The sequence below is a fragment of the Mytilus edulis genome, chromosome 8 (genome assembly GCF_963676685.1).
Source record: "Mytilus edulis chromosome 8, xbMytEdul2.2, whole genome shotgun sequence".
Taxonomy (NCBI): Eukaryota; Metazoa; Mollusca; class Bivalvia; order Mytilida; family Mytilidae; genus Mytilus; species Mytilus edulis.
In genome coordinates, this window is record NC_092351.1 from 66,772,823 (window position 1) to 66,788,491 (window position 15,669).

A 15,669-nucleotide genomic window follows, 5' to 3' on the forward strand; every position below is an offset into this window, starting at 1 on the left:
TATTGTAAGGGTCAAACCTGTTTAAATACAAGATCAACTTATATTTTTTGACAAAATTGCAAAGCAAGTCACACATCATTATCAAAGAACCTAATCTACTCAGAAAGTGCATGTAACACTTCATAGTGAGGTCAAATTAACCTGGTCCCACTCTCTTATCATCTGCTTGATCACTGGTAGATGCCAAGTGTGAAAGATGACAAAGCCACCTTTTAATGTAATTGTCAGCGGGTTGAAATGTGGAAAAAATAATTATGGTAATGCTTACTATAAAAAATATACAACTGATATAAAACGATGAGTATTATTGGGCAGTATTGACACGAAAATGAAATAAATTTTCTTACCTTCTATATTTTTTAAACTTCAGTTGATTGATGAAAATGATGAAATCCAAATTGTACCCATTGTTGACACCTTTCAAAACTTGCAATGCTGGACCAATAACTTGTTTCCAAAGCTAATTAGCTGATAAAAAGGTGCATGTAACATTTGTTGACGCCAAAAGTTACATGCACTTGTCCATTTTCAAGCGTATTTTATTTGCAGAAATAATCGGATTCTGTACAAAATGGGGTTTCTAATCGATAGACAGATCATTTTGCAGTTGATTTTCAACTATTACAGTAGAACAATTCTTCAGGCATATTCTAAATATGACTTGGGGTTTTGCCACTGCAGAAATGTCACACTTTTTGTCTACAGTTTTCAACTACCAGCACATAACAAGTGTTGATTTTTTGTTGATTTTTTTAATTGGATCCATTTTTTTTGCATTTGGCAATAAAGACGAACCCACTTTGATATTTAAACAATGTTTATTCTCCATATTTGCATGATTTCTTTATTTTTTAATTGGATAAACACTATTGACCCTAAAATTTCACTAGTGAATTCCTGCCCATATTTGTTTAATTGTATATCTGAATACTATTTTGGTACTCTCGCCCAAGGTGACACTTACTACCACAATTAATGATATATTTTTTACATTTACATGTTTGCAGTTCATTCATGTTCCTTTGCATTTGCTTTTTTTTGTAAAGTTTCTAATATTCTAAAATTGTCGTCCCACAACATGTTAACTTCCGATATCGTAAATTTCTATGATCATAATTCAATTAATGTATTACTGATCGACATACTAAATACAAGATATTAATAGATTTAATAAGCGTGAATTTTTTTATTAGTTAACAAATAAAGCTTTTATTCCAATTACAATTGAACTTTTCCATATTAATTTGAGAGTTAAGTTATGTTGATCTGTACATGAACTTTACATGCATTTGTAACTTAGAAACTTAAGCAACTTCTTAATGATATTAATCAGACCGTACGTGTACGCTCCGACCGTATGAGTATTTTGAAAAAGTACGCATACAGTCCAGACCATACGCGTACGGTCCCGAACATATATATACTCACTCTACATTTTCAATTTGAAATGAAAGCAAAAGTAGTAAATAAAATAGCATGCATTCAATAGTCATGATTTGATTAAGCAAACATTAATCAGAGAAACAAACTAAAATGGAGTACCAACATATAACAATTTCCAGTATACATATAGATAATATAAAAAAGAATACTGGTATGTGGTATAATTGCCAAGGAGACAATTCTCCACAAGGGACCAAATGACACAGAAATAAACAACTATTGGTCACTGTACGGCCTTAACAATAAGCTCATTCAATATTAATATTCAATAAATTTGTATTCTACCATTGATGAAATGTCATCTATTATATTGGCTAGTAATCATGATTTTATCTCTTTTTAACTCCCTTGAGTAACTTTGTCAGTAGGTCAGACTATCAATGTCTACAACAGGGAAAGAAAATAAGTTTTATCTATTTAAAATCTGTCCTCGAAAAGATAAATTATATCACTTCAAGGATGTCTTTTAGATAATTATGTTAACTTAAAAATGTCAATGTTGAAAAATTTATATCTTTTTTTCCTTTTTCCTTTAAACTTTTTAAAATTTTAACTTCAGAACCTTGCAACTGATAAGTTTTCTTAAAATCTTGTGGATTTAAATAATTCCACTTGTACATGTTATAAACAATGAATATATAAATACTTTACATGTTAAGTGGTGTCGAACAGTAATATATAATATCTTTTTACATACCTATCTAGAAACAATGTCAATGAATTCAGGCTTATAAATCATTCAAATAGAACTTTGAACAGTTTAGCTTACTCATTTAACAAATCTATGTAAAATACATTTACTATAAATGTAAATAAACTTAATACTTGCCAATAATTTCAATCTCAGTATTTCAAAATATTCTACTGCACTCTATTTTGTATCCTTCCTTTTAAAAAGTTTACATAGGTAGAATATATTCCATTGTTTTCAATAAAATGTTTATGATTACAATCACTTGTTTCTAATTGTACAGAATATACCCTGCTAATGTAATCAATAATGGCCTGTTTATCAATAAGGATTAATTTGACCTTTGAACTTGTCAGATCATGAATCAGACCATGAAACATCCAACCAAAATTTCAAAATCAAAAACAATCCAGCTTAGGAAAATATTTGTATTTGGACATTTAAAATGAAAAATAATTCCCCCAGGTAAAGTTTAAACTTGAAAGAAACATTTCAAAATCAATTTAAATTCTATTGGCTAAAAGAATCTTTAATTATAACAAAATGTGTAATTTGTTAACCAATTTTAGAATTACCTGTTTGAACAAGCACTAGACACCTGGGTTGTGTCATAAACTGAATACATAGCTTTAAAACAATTACCTAAATCGATTTTTGGTAAAGTATCTTCCAGTTATGAATGTAATTTTCAAAATCATATAAATTATGTACACCAATATATGTTAAAATAAATGCAAAAACATGGATATTAATTATATAATCAATTTGTCTATTACAATTGGAAGAGTAGAACACAAGGAAACAATTAAAACCTCTGGATATTTTATTAAAAAATATATTCTTTTATATATTTTTGAAAGACAATTTTTCAAAACACACTACCATTAAACATGTTAAATGTTATATGAATAAAGAGTTTGAAAATTTATGTAAAATTCAGGTTGAAATTTAAAGCATTGGGGAGAATAAAACTCTATATTTATCAATATTGTCTGTTTCACTCTGAATTTGATTTTCATATTCAACTATAGTAAAGCTAAAACTGCCTATACATGACAAACTCAGAAAAGAAGTTAAACATAAATTTAACTCTTCAAACGAATGAGAGACAAACATAACTATCTAAAAACCATAGGTTTAATTGATAAACAAATAGAAATACTGACCTTTATTATAGAACAACAATTGATATCATAATCAATGCTAGTTAAATAAAATTACTTTTTACAATTTTGTTATGTAACATGATCATTGGTATCTATAGCTGATATATCTACATTGTGATTTACATAACCAATTACAAGTACAACTCTTTTTCACACCTGTTTGGTTTCAAAGAGAAAATGAATACTATCACATTTCTATCTTATTGATCCTGTTTTTCTGGTTATGGGCCAGTGGACATTTATATATTACAGGGGCGGATCCAGCCATTTCTAAAAGGGGGTTCCAACTATATGAACCCATTCAAATGCATTAATTGTCCAAAAAAAGAGGGATTTTCAACCCCTTGAACCCCCACCCCCTCTTGATCCACCACTGGACTATCATTGGTCATCTCAATAAGATTGATTGCAATTGAGTTGAGATGACCAATGATAATCTGTTTATCCTTATTTTACCTATGAGGATGTTTATAATTTCATTGACAACAGCACTTGTGCCTTTATTTTCCAGCAATAATTTTTCATATACTCGACTGTGCTAAGAAGGGAAAATATCAGTTAGTAAGATCAAGGAAGTATTATATTGACAGGAAGTCCATCCCACTGATTTCTTTAAGAAAATAAAAGGTTCCGACTCAGTTTGTCAAGTACGTGATAACTCCTTTGTGGGGTATCTGTGATGCCGCCTTCGCCTGTTCTTTTAACTGAAGCTGTTCTTATCACGTGATTTGATATGGATTGTCTTATCTACCTACCAATGTAAATAAACACAGAAACTCCTGTGGTTATTTGTGAATCGCTACATCATAGAACATGGATAACAACACCTGTTTCCGTTCAATAAATGAAGAACAACGCTGAAAAGATCGAAAAAATCGGTCCATATTTAACAGAATGACATAAGAAAATTAACTGCATTCGGAAAGAGGGCAAGCTTATTTTTAGTTTTGTTGAGTATGTTTTAATCATTAGAACTTGGAAATCGGAAATATCCGATTATGAAATTACATGATTCTGAAGTAGAGTGTTTGCAGAAAATAATGTGATGCGCTTGTAGTGTGCCAGATAACTCAAATTTTAAGTTAAAGATTGTAAACTTTTATCAGGTGTTACACAAACATTTATGGTTTTCTCTATCCTAAAATGTTGTTAACTTATTTATCAAATATGTTTTAAAGACTAAAAGAGGTTAATGATTACACGCATTCGATGACCTCTCCATAGCAATATCAGCTTACAAGACACGCAGATGAATTGTTACACCTTTTATGATAACAACCTTAAACATTCAACCTTAGTCCGAGATTACTCAATCTGACAAGATTTATTTTTTACGGATGGTTTTTAAAATTTCTGGATGCATTTAAAGAACGATCACCATGATGGGCCCTAAGCAGTTTGATTTTTTTTTATCATGGAAACCAAATTAGAATTTATTTACCTGTATGTGTTTAAAAGCTGAACAGTTCTGAAACATCTTACACCGTATGCTAAGCAATTTATGTTTCTGTTTCTTGTTTAATTGCATGAAATATTTGCCATTGGACTTTTAGTAAACAATAAATCAAAATATATAAAAAAAAATTCGTTTCAAAGCTCTTTAACCCCGTCACCAACCCCCCCCCCCCCCCCCCCCGCCAATTTTTGGATTAAATTTTTGTTGAAAATTCTTTCATTAAACACTTCATTAAAATAGTTGTCAAAGTTAACAGTAAAACGCGATAATAATTACTGATAAAAACTTTTCCATTTACTTTACATGAGAATTTTATGATTTTCAATCATAACATGCATATATGTATATAACAGTTACGCGTGTTTAGCCAACCGTATTACCGGAAGAGAAAGAAAGTCATTTTTGGAGAGTTGCACAAATAAACGACCTTTTAAAAAAAAAAAAAATAATTGTTTCAATCTTTGAAATTTCGTGATACAAAACGTAGATTTCGAATTGTTTTGTGATTGCATTTTTCCATGTCGATTTGGTGATTGCAGACACGTGGTATTAGTCATGTCACAAGTGTCAGCTTGGGATATTCGCATCCAAACAGTTATCACCCTGAGGGCAATTAACACCTAGCTTTTTAATCTCTTAATTGCCTTAAGTGTCCGACTTAAAGGGATTACAATTAAAGGTGATATAATTTTTATGATCATAATCGATATATAGATGAAAGTTCAAAATTGAGGACAAGTAAAATAGCATCTTCAAAATAATTATAGCGTCGCGGGTATAATTATAGCGTCGCGGGAATTATTATAGCATCACGGTGAAAAAATATAGCGTCACGGTACCGCGACGCTAAAACGGCCTGGGGAGAACACTGCAACGGCTTTCTCATGAACAGAAATCTTTCTATTTTAAAATTGATTGCAACTTAAACTGAAATAGATATGGCTTGTGAGTATTTTTACTCTTCATTTTTTTTTAAAATGTCATTTCCTTGACAATTAAGTATACATCAGGTTATTTCGGTATGTTCCATAATTACGATCATTCATGAGGTTCCAAAAATTTGATCGGAACCCATGCATCCATAAGACATGTCAAGTTAATTAATAGATACTTAACGATTTTGCGGCATCGCACTATAAACGTTTGAAGTCCGCTTGTTGGAGTTCCTGTCAATATAATACTTCCATGGTAAGATCAAAGGAAAATTTGGTAAAATAGTAGTTATTAATGTTATAGGGACAGTATTTAAAATTGGGCACTATCCTTCTACTCTTAGTCTTGAAATTGAAATATTTTGTTTTCTGAATAAATAATTCTAAATTACATTTGTACATGTAACTTTTAATTGACATTTATTTCAGGTCAAGCAAGTATCTCACTGAATACTTCATTCTTTGAATATCTATATTTTAGTATAATGTACATGTATTTGTGCCAGTTCAGCATTTTAAAACATTAAATTCTAGTCAATTGTACATATTGCCTCTGGCTGTTTGCAATCCTCTTTAAACAATTAAAGTGAATTACCTTTACTAAAGAATAACAATCAATGATCTATTACAAATACAAATACATCTTTTTTTCTTCTTTTAGAATAAGAAACCCCAAACCCATACATTAAAAACATAAAAACTATTCTTGCATCTTGAAGAGAAAAAAGTAATGTCTTCAAGATCAATGTACAATGTATTTCTTTTTTAAATACTGACCTGTTATAATAAACCAGACAGGCATGACAAGTGACCACTTGACAGAGATAAGAGGTTATTGACATTCATTGATTAAAGTCTAATTGACATGTAAATCACATGACACACATGCATGTCTTTACACTTATAACTGTAGACTTGAGGTAGAAAATTCTACAAAAATCAGAACAATTAAAAGCCTTTTTCACACTAATGGTGCCCAATTATACTTATTAATGTTATCAAACATCAGCAAATGATAAATAGCTTTGAAAGAAAACTTGTTTATCATTTCTATGCAATTTTTTAAATGAAATGTCCAATAATACACCATAATAAACAAAATAGTGATGAGTAATTACACAGTATAATTTATTATAACATCTTTCAGTAAACTAGATACATCCATTCAGGCTTACACTCTCAAGGTGATCTACTATATACAAATTTGTTATTCAGCAAGTAATTTTAGGAGAAGGGAGCATTAAGGCTTGGTTTAGGCCCAATAAAATAAAGTATTTTGAGAACTGTTTTAAATTTGAACATAATGATTCAAAATTCATGAAAAAACAAATATGAATGAATAGTATCAGTGTTCTTCCCAGGATTTTTTTAAGGCGCAAAATTCAAGGGCGCGTAACTCTTTTTTTAGAGTGAACTTTTGTGATCTGAAGCAATCAGTCATTAATCCATGACATGCAATATGAATTATAATGCTTTGTGTTATGTATTTGATATTGCAGAGTATTTAATAATGAATTACAAGAATATATATATATATGAAATAAATTGATTTTAAACACAAAAGTTATTTATAAGTCAAAATATAAATATTCATCTCTGTACTCTCTGCTCCTTCTAGGGATAATGTTTCAAGATAGTGTTATTTTGTTGGACAGTCTGTTCCTCAGTTTTGTCTTTATCCTCTTTTGCTTATACCCCCTTTAACATTTGTAAGCCATGAAAACTCAGTCAGCCACTTAATTGTCATTGAAACCAGAAACATGGTGCTTGCTGTTATCACTTGCTAAAACTTTAGCTAGGTTGGGATTAGGAGAAGCAATGACATCTGCTTATACTGACAGTGAAGAGGAAGGTGTATTCCCCTTTTCACTAATAGAAGTCATTAGGCTGAGAAAAAAAACTTCTACTTCCATCATCTGCCTTTTGCTTAGAAGTCACCCTTTTGTTATTTGCAGAGAACATGTTCATTCAGAATTATTAAAATCGAATATGGTTAAGATATTTGATCATATTTGGTATACAACTTTTTAAAATAAAAATATGTAAATGAACAGCTGACAAGTTTTCGTAGTTTTACATTACGCTTCCCTGTGTATTATTGTTAAAACCTATCTCTTGCAGGTAGATATAAACGAAACTTTGCAAGTTTTTTTAAAGTTAAGACCATTGAAATTATCAACTAGTGACATTATATAGAAGCTGCAGCAATTCCGTTGATTGTCACATATTTCCCGACGAACTGAATTTTACGGTCGATGTTCAATGATCATTTTATTTCTAAAAACACGACAGTTTGAGACAATTTACCTTGCAAGTAACATTTTTTCACTTTATATTAAAATAAATCACTTCTCTTTATTTTATTTTTATTTTATTTTTTTCAATTACAAATACTCTCATTCATAATTTTCATCGTAAATATCTTTAGTAATGTGTATTCAAATTTATCACGTGTATTCATCACGTTCATTGGTCGTGTTTAAAATAGATTCTTCTTCTCGACCAATGAAAAAAATCGTTATTTAAATGGTCAAGTGATCACACACACAATGCGTAAATACAATGTATTTGCGATCTATTTCTTCAATTTCTGCACTGCAGTTTTTATTTTTTTTTTATTTTCTTCTACAAATATCTATCTTCTTGATGATCATGTACGCTATTACATGATAACATAGTCCGATAAGACTGAGATAAGCGTGGCTCAGGTAAAACTAATTATCAGTTATTGCGTAACACTGACCGACCTCTCAGCGGTGATGAGCAACTTGACAATTTTAACCAACATTTATAATGAAAATGTGAAAATTAACACGCTGCGGGATCAAGTATTAAGGGACAGCGGACAATTAAGGTGTAACACCACTAATCCAGGCCCGGCCAGAAAGCACATACCAGAAAGTAGTACATATTTAACACAAAATAGTTCCTACGCATGAGTGTAACTTTCAAAATATGTAGAATATTTAGGTATTTTTGGTATCAAATGAAAGCTGAAGGACTGGTGATCATTGTAGAACACTTTTGGACTTTTAATTTTGAATAGTAAAAAAACTGCACCAAATTTTAACCAGGTGCTCCGCAGGGCGCAGCTTTATACGACCGCAGAGGTCGAACCCTGAACAGTTGGGGCAAGTATGGACAAAACATTCAAGCGTGATACAGCTCTGAATTTGGATTGTGATCAAATTTTTGACATTACATGGTTTTTTTTTACACAAAACAAATGTCAAGATTTTACAAATCAATTAAAAATTTCTTCTTCAAACTTTTTAAATCTAAAATTAAATAGTTGACACAGCATAGGTTTCTGACACAGAATGAATGTGGTTTAATGAACTTAAAAGTTTTTTTGCCTTTGAGCAATTCACTATGCTGTTGAATATTAATCCTCTCAAAAAAATGTTTGAAGAAATTTTCTTTTTATTTATGAAATCTGAAATGACAAAAATTAAACCCCCCCTCCTTTTTTTCACATCCCCGTTTCCCTGTTTCCAAAACTGATATCAATTCAAATTTCTAATGGAGTTTGCAACAATAACTACTCTTTTAAATACATCATAAAATATTAAAATGTAAAATAAAGTGCTTGTTATCACTGAATGGTAAAGATTGGTTGGTAGTAAAAGTGAATATACATTGTTTATTGTATAAAACAATAAAAAAACTTCATCAGCAACATTTTATATTGGCAAATTTCCAATGAAGTTATTTACATAAAGTTATTGGCAAATAAAAATAGAAAATGACATCATAGTCATGTCTGGCAAATGTCCAACATACATTATCTAAAAACATTTTAGATAAGATAAGGAAAAAAAGCTTCATCAGCAACATTTTATATTGGCAAATTTCCAATGAAGTTATTTACATAAAGTTATTGGCAAATGAAAATATAAAATGACATCATAGTCATGTCTGGCAAATTTCCAACATATATTATCAACTACTATTCTATACAAAGAAAGATAACCCCAATTGAAAATTAATTGCTATTGCACAATATTGTGCAATTAGATATTTCTTGCTATTGTGCAATACTGTGCAATTGAAAATTTCTTGCTATTGCACAATACTTGATATGGAATCCTGATTTGGACCAACTTGAAAACTGGGCCCATAATCAAAAATCAAATTACATATTTAGATAAAGCATATCAAAAAAGCCCAAGAATTTAATTTTTGTTAAAATCAAACTTAGTTTAATTTTGGACCCTTTGGACCTTAATGTAGACCAATTTGAAAACTGGACCAAAAATTAAGAATCTACATACACAGTTAGATTTGGCATATCAAAGAACCCATTTATTCAATTTTTGATGAAATCAAACAAAGTTTAATTTTGGACCCCCATTTGGACCAACTTGAAAACTAGGCCAATAATTAAAAATCTAAGTACATTTTTAAATTCAGCATATCAAAGAACCCCAAGGATTCAATTTTTGTTAAAATCAAACTAAGTTTAATTTTGGACCCTTTGGACCTTAATGTAGACCAATTTGAAAACGGGACCAAAAGTTAAGAATCTACATACACAGTCATGACAGTTAGATTCGGCATATCAAAGAACCCCAATTATTCAATTTGGATGAAATCAAACAAAGTTTAATTTTGGACCCTTTGGGCCCCTTATTCTGTTGTGACCAAAACTCCCAAAATCAATACCAACCTTCCTTTTATGGTCATAAACCTTGTGTTTAAATTTCATAGATTTCTATTTACTTATACTAACGTTATGGTGCGAAAACCAAGAAAAATGCTTATTTGGGTCCCTTTTTGGCCCCTAATTCCTAAACTGTTGGGACCTAAACTCCCAAAATCAATACCAACCTTCCATTTGTAGTCATTAACATTGTGTTTAAATTTCATTGATTTCTATTTACTTAAACTAAAGTTATTGTGCGAAAACCAAGAATAATGCTAATTTGGGCCCTTTTTTGGCCCCTAATTCCTAAACTGTTGAAACCAAAACTCCAAAAATCAATCCCAACCGTTCTTTTGTGGTCATAAACCTTGTGTCAAAATTTCATAGATTTCTATTAACTTAAACTAAAGTTATAGTGCGAAAACCAAGAAAATGCTTATTTGGGCCCTTTTTGGCCCCTAATTCCTAAAATGTTGGGACCAAAACTCCCAAAATCAATACCAATCTTCCTTTTGTGGTCATAAACCTTGTGTTAAAATTTCATAGATTTCCATTCACTTTTACTAAAGTTAGAGTGCGAAAACTAAAAGTATTCGGACGCAGGACGACGACGACGACGACGACGACGCCAACGTGATAGCAATATACGACGAAAAATTTTTCAAATTTTGCGGTCGTATAAAAAGAGGGTACATTTTGTCTGTTTGTCAGATCTGAAGTACCTGTTTTGGTACATCTGAAGTTCCGGGAACCAGTTCTTTCTTATATGCAATGTAAGGTATGTTGATTTTTTCAGTACAAGACACCATAAAGTGTTGCTTTGAAATGCAATGATTGCCACTTTATTTGAACTTAAAATAAAAGAGGTGTGCCTGCTTGAAACGGAGGAATTTAACATAGAAAGCAATGGGACCATGAATTAGTGGTGTACTTCCTATTACAGAGAATCACCAGAAATCCAATTTTTAGAAGTTGTACCTATTCCAATGAAAATAAGTCAAATAGGATGTTAGTAATCATGTCTAATCATCTTTTTTGGGTCAACCGTCCTGCTTATGGGAAATTTAAGCTCTTAAATTGGCATACTCAAATATGTTAGCCTTTTATGGTCATACAACATGCATGCAGTTAAGACTTGACTCCAAGTTCTCATTTTTGCATTTTTTCTGATTCAAATCAATAAAACATGTATTTTATGACTTGTTTATGGAACAAAATAGCTCTTGGTCAAAATAATCTCATGATTTTTCAAGTTTTTTTGTTTTTCTTATGGTAGCCTTTTACAATCTAGGCAAATGGTATATACTCATATAAGAATTCTTAAATCTCACTGTACATGTAATTTTGGACCAGTTTAGCAAGTTATCTAGCTGAGGGATATATAAATTGCTCTTATTAATCTATGTTTTACCACAGAATTATATTTCATGCAAAAAAAAAACCTTTTTTCAATTTCAAGAAAAAAGGGGGGATAATTTCTCATTTATGTCTTAAGTTTGGACTAATGTATTGTTATTTAATGAAGAACCTCTGATAAAAATATGACTATTAGTAAGCACATAGCTTTCCTAATAGAAATTAATAAATAAAACAATGATATTGAGAATAAAAAAAATATATTGGCCAATGGTAATATACATATGCAGTTTTCTTTGAATAACCCATATGTTACTACCAGTCCAATTTGAGCTTTAAATTAATAAAATAGTATTTGGACTAAGGCTTTATATGTTTTTTATTGCTTGAAATAGATCATAGAATGAAATAAAGTAATGCTCAAGTCAATATAGCAAGTTTGGTTCTGTTATAGGTGTAACACCACTAATCCAGGCCCGGCCAGAAAGCACATACCAGAAAGTAGTACATATTTAACACAAAATAGTTCCTACGCATGAGTGTAACTTTCAAAATATGTAGAATATTTAGGTATTTTTGGTATCAAATGAAAGCTGAAGGACTGGTGATCATTGTAGAACACTTTTGGACTTTTAATTTTGAATAGTAAAAAAACTGCACCAAATTTTAAAAAGAGGGTACATTTTGTCTGTTTGTCAGATCTGAAGTACCTGTTTTGGTACATCTGAAGTTCCGGGAACCAGTTCTTTCTTATATGCAATGTAAGGTATGTTGATTTTTTCAGTACAAGACACCATAAAGTGTTGCTTTGAAATGCAATGATTGCCACTTTATTTGAACTTAAAATAAAAGAGGTGTGCCTGCTTGAAACGGAGGAATTTAACATAGAAAGCAATGGGACCATGAATTAGTGGTGTACTTCCTTAAGACGCTGCGGAATCTTCGAAAATATTATGAATGCGCTGTGGCACCGCAGCGTCATATCGGCCTGGGGAGAACACTGAGTATAAGTATTTTAATGTTCTGAATTCACATTAATGGGATAACATATTTGTCCAATGAGTTAAAAGATTTTGTTAAAAAAAAATTGGAAAACCATTTTCCTTTTATTCCGGCATTCTAACATAATCATGTGTTTGTGATTTAAAATGGGGTAATCATAAAGGATACAACAGAAAAATAATATCAAATTGCAAGAAGTTAATTTTTAATTTCTGCTTAGCTGTTCATTGCCCCTAAATTTATAAACATATATTGGACAAAAACAATTTGAAAATTCACCATTTGTTTCTTGTGATGAATCTGTAAACAAAAGGAGAAGCTTAAGTAAGGGCTTATTTCTGCCTAAAAGTATCTCCTCCTTTTGAATCAATTAGTTATTGTTAAAGATTTTGACAGACTTGGTCATTAAAAACACCCAAATACAGGCTTAAATATATAAATCTATCAAATATGCCATTTAACGTCACTATTAAGTTTTCAGTGAGAGACCTTCTTGTTCAGAAATAAATGCCTATTTATAATTAGATATGTCTGAAATGGAAGAGGCTGCATTCGTGTTCACTCTCAACTCTACAATATATACCATTACAGCACTTCTATAAAGCATGCAAAACAAATCATTGATTAACTTGCTTGCTATATATGTTTACTATTTACTGGAATTTGATTGGACAATAAACATTAAATTCATTTCATGTCAATTCTTATTGTCCAATCAAATCCCAGTATATACAAAAACTGACTGAAACTCCACCTACCTATTGTTTGCAAACATAGCAAGCAAGTTGATCAATGTTTTGTTTTGCATGCTTTTTTAGAAGAACTGAAAATACAGCATATATTTATATACATACTAAGAATAAACACAAGTGTGGCCACTTCCATTTTCGACAAAAAACATCTTAATATTAGTACAAATGTTTAAATTGTAAAGATATCAGTATTTGAAATATTCAGTTCATAAAAATTGTCCCAATTTTCTTTCTCTGCTGCAGTAGCACTTGTTCCTGCTGATGACATCGTGAAATCAATTGAAAAGAAATTAAAGCTTCAAGTCAAAAATTTTAAATCATAATTAAATAGTAGAAGAAATAATTTTTTATATGCTGGATTAATAGTTATGTTTTTACAGAACTGAAATATTTAAGGTAATGTAGTCATATATGGTCTTACAGAACGGAAATGTTTTACAGACATGATAATTATATAGTAATAATAAATTTAGGTTAATTTCTATGGTCTCTCATAATTTTTTATAGGATGGCACTTGTATTTAAATTTATATATTCAATGTTTATATTATAATGATTATATTACAAGTGGAGAGGCTTTAATAAAATATTGAATAGATCTGAATCTGAATCTTTTAATGAGATATTGTCATAAAATGCTCTAAGAAGTTTCTGTATATGCATGATCCTGAAAGGGTAACTAGTTGTTTTGTGTCGCCAGAACTATTCAACTAGCTGCTTTTTTTCCGGAACTTTTCAACAGCACTCGGAATAAAACAACTAGTTGGAAAGTTCCATCGGAACGAAATAACTAGTTGAAAAGTTACGACGGAATAAAGTAACTGACGGAACATAGTGGCTGTTACACTTTAATACTTACATATGTTTATAAACTATATGTTTCATATCTGTTGATAGTTATCAAAATGAAATATAAATAAATAAATTTATGATAATAGTCGTTTATTGTGCACTTTCGAATTACAATGAAGTATTGATTTAAAACAAATAAAAGTATCATAAAGTCAAAATAACCTTTCAAAAAATACACACAAAAAAGGAAGAAATACAAAGTTTTGTTTTAAATCCTACAAAACCAAAATACACACATAAACAAAACATATAACATGACAAACAAATAGGTGTAATTATATATAAGCCGTGTAATTTTAATGGATCAGTGATTTTATTACCTGGTTAATTACTGGCACGTGCCATCAAAACCTTTGATGACAGAAAAAATCAAATAACGACTTAACTACAATTTTTAATGACTAAAAAATTCAGATACATTATCTTCATGAAAAACTACGTCCGATGGTATGTTTTTTTCATTCATAGCACCATCCCATCATGGGCTTAGTGCACCAAGGCGGCCTTGGTGATGTTTAAACGCTCCCAACGTGTAGGGTGCAAACGTGAACCAGCACGAACATGTTTTGGGGTCCCCGATTCCAAATTGATAGCTTTACTTTTAAATATTAAAGGGTTTTTGTTAAGGGTAGAATTTAAAGTGTAAACTCTTTAGAGGTTAGGACCCTAAAACTTGAAAGAAGGCACCCATATGATTATGACAAAATTATGTATGATAATAGATATATGCGAAACTTTATTCAAGTTTATGGTTCAATATTGTATACTCTCTCACTACAAATTTTGATGTAATGCCAGGAGATAGCCCTTACATCTATTTAACATGTATGATAAACAATAAAATACCAAATTATACACCATGCCACTCAAGTGACTTGACACTGACAGTGACACTCCCGGGGCGAGTCCCAGCTTTATCCAAAATGTAATGGATTAATATGGTTTTCTATGAGAATCTGAATTGTTAACTGTAAAAATTACTTTGTGATAGTGAAAATTGTTGCTTTTGTTACTGGAAACAAACGAAAAGGATGTTTTATCACTGTCACTTTCACTCTGTACATCGGACAGTCCTGTTTTTTCTTCAACGCATGCGCCAACGGAATGTTGAATCCACTACGGAGACGGAGATGTACAAATCCGCATTTGATATAGTGTATTTTTAAAATTACTATTTCCACTATTGTTGATATACATAGGCAGTGGCGGATCCAGGGGAGGGGGGGGGGGGGGTTCCGGGGGTGCGCACCCCCTTTATTTTTGCCGATCAATGCATTTGTATCGGGACATATGTTTTGCACCCCCCCTTTGCCCTGGGTGCCCTGGGTTAGCACCCCCCCTTTCGAAAATTCCTGCATCCGCCCCTGATAGGCG

The 15,669-nt window shown here is 31.0% G+C and overlaps 1 protein-coding gene across 2 annotated transcripts in view; it reads right to left on the minus strand.

Moving 5' to 3' along the window:
- The window catches only part of LOC139486828 (ceramide phosphoethanolamine synthase-like), a 29,478-nt gene extending 14,063 nt beyond the window's left edge, over positions 1-15,415 (minus strand). Inside the window, exon 1 of one of the 2 annotated variants that reach the window (XM_071271829.1) lies at positions 15,277-15,415. The gene's annotated coding sequence lies outside the window, so the exon portion shown is untranslated. The remainder of the gene's footprint in view (positions 1-15,276) is intronic. The other variant, XM_071271828.1, reaches the window with a different exon arrangement.
- Positions 15,416-15,669: the final 254 nt, after the last annotated feature.